This window comes from Salvelinus sp. IW2-2015, linkage group LG4q.1:29 (genome assembly GCF_002910315.2).
Source record: "Salvelinus sp. IW2-2015 linkage group LG4q.1:29, ASM291031v2, whole genome shotgun sequence".
NCBI lineage: Eukaryota > Metazoa > Chordata > Actinopteri > Salmoniformes > Salmonidae > Salvelinus > Salvelinus sp. IW2-2015.
Window position 1 is genome coordinate 67,205,383 of NC_036842.1, and position 2,589 is coordinate 67,207,971.

Here is a 2,589-nt window from a genome sequence, read left to right on the forward strand (position 1 = left end):
AACCGAGTCAGGTTTGTAGGCCTCCTTGCTCGCACACGCCTTTTCAGTTCTGCCCACAAATTTTCTATAGGATTGAGGTCAGGGCTTTGTGATGGCAACTCCAATACCTTGACTTTGTTGTCCTTAAGCCATTTTGCCACAACTTTGGATGTTTGCTTGGGGTCATTGTCCATTTGGAAGACCCATTTGCGACCAAGCTTTAACTTCCTGACTGATATCTTGAGATGTTGCTTCAATATATCCACAATTTTCCCCTCAAGCCATCTATTTTTTGAAGTGCACCAGTCCCTCCTGCAGCAAAGCACCCCCACAACATGATGCAGCCACCGACGTGCTTCACGTTTGGGAAGGGGTTCTTCGGCTTGCAAGCCTCCCCCTTTTCCCTCCAAACATAATGGTCAATATGGCCAAACAGCTCTATTTTTGTTTCATCAGACCAGAGGACATTTCTCCAAAAAGTACGGTCTTTGTCCCCATGTGTAGCTGCAAACCGTAGTCTGGCTTTTTTAATGGCGGTTTTGGAGCAGCGGCTTCTTCCTTGCTGAGATGTCGATATAGGACTCGTTTTACTGTGGATCTAGATACTTTTGTACCGGTTTCCTCCAGCATCTTCACAAGGTCCTTTGCTGTTCTGGGATTGATTTGCACTTTTCGCACAAAAGTATGTTCATTTCTAGGAGAGAATAGAATGCGTCTCCTTCCTGAGCGGTATGACGGATGCGAGGTCCCATGGTGTTTATACTTGCGTACTATTGTTTGTACGGATGAACGTGGTACCTTCAGGTGTTTGGAAATTTCTCCCAAGGATGAACCAGACTTGAGGTCTTGACTGATTTCTTTTGATTTTCCCATGATGTCAAGCAATGAGGCACTGAGTTTGAAGGTATGCCTTGAAATCCATCCACATGTACACCTTCAATTGACTCAAATATTGTCAATTAGCCTATCAGAAGCTTCTAAAGACATGACAATTTTCCAAGCTGTTTAAAGGCACAGTCAACTTAGTGTATGTACATTTCTGACACACTGGAATTGTGATACAGTCAATTATAAGTGAAATAATCTGTCTGTAAACAATTGTTGGAAAAATTACATGTGTCATGCAGAAAGTAGATGTCCTAACAGACTTGCCAAAACTACAGTTTGTTAACAAGAAATTTGTGGAGTAGTTGAAAAATTAGTTTTAATGACTCCAACCTAAGTGGATGTAAACTTCCGACTTCAACTAGACATACATACACAAACTTGTCATAATATATGCACGAACTGTCCCAGATGTGAAGCATGCAGATGGATGCCTTTAGGTCTTAGACTATACTGGATGAATCAGTGGACATATGTTTTATAATGTAGCAAAGTTTAATACATATGACTATAAACATATTGACAGTATATTTCACGTGGAGTGGCTCTCACAAATATAAATTATTTAGGCTTGTTTTCAAGAACACAGGTCCAGGGACTGTAGCGTGGAGAAAAGGTTGTGTTGGTTGGCTATTCCTTCTAACAGATCTGCTCACAGAGGACATTCCACTGATTCATCTGTGTAAATCATTTTTCCCAAGATCTTTTGGAGAGTTGCAGAAGAACATGACAAACAATATCATTTTGTTCCCACCACCAGTCTTCGCTTAACAAGCATGCCACGTTACACAATCATCCATTGAGAACAATCTCAAAACATGACTGTTTAATACTGCATCATCTCTGTAGTAGAGTACAGTAATGTCCATAACCCATCCCACTGGGCACACACACTGGTTGAATCAAAGTTGTTTCCATGTCATTTCAATTAAATTACGTTGAATTGACATGTGTCCAGTAGGATATACAGTATGAAAATATACACAGAAATAAGGCACAACTGGAGAAGCACATCAGAAATCATAAGAACCACAGCAGGGCCAGTCTCTGGTTTGGCACTAAAACAGAATGACCAATAACAGCTTGTCATCAACCACATCCGTAAACACTCAAGTGTCCCTTAGAAAATCTATCAGTGGTTACACTGCTGTCACTGGGAATCGCATAACCTTAACTATAGAAAATGAAAAAATGATTTCCAGATTCTTCTCAAACATAGCACAATACTTTTACGGGTTGAATAAGCCAGTAGAGTGCAGTACTAATTGTGCAATGTAAGATGCAAAAGTACCATTCATACATAGGATAGAGAGAAATATGGTTTAAATGGCAAATTCTTTGCACATCTACAAATAAACGTTGTTAGGGATAGCTTTAACAGTCAGTGTTCTTCTGAAGCTTTACACAACAAATTACCTTAAATAATGTTTATAAACATGTCCTTCTCATTAGGTCCTTAACTTATTAGCGGGTCAGTGGTTATCATAAACAAAAAAAAGACAATGGCAATGAATGTCTTTACAGAAGAATGATTATCAACACTAATGACAAATGCTCATTAAAACATTTTAAATAGCAATTCTGAGAACTAGGTACTGGCGTGACTAACTTACTATTCGTCTTCAATTTAGACAGAAGGATGCACTTATTTTGATTCAGGAAAGAATCAAATCTTTATATCAAATCTTCATATCTTTATGAAATTATGATAGTTTCATAACCAGG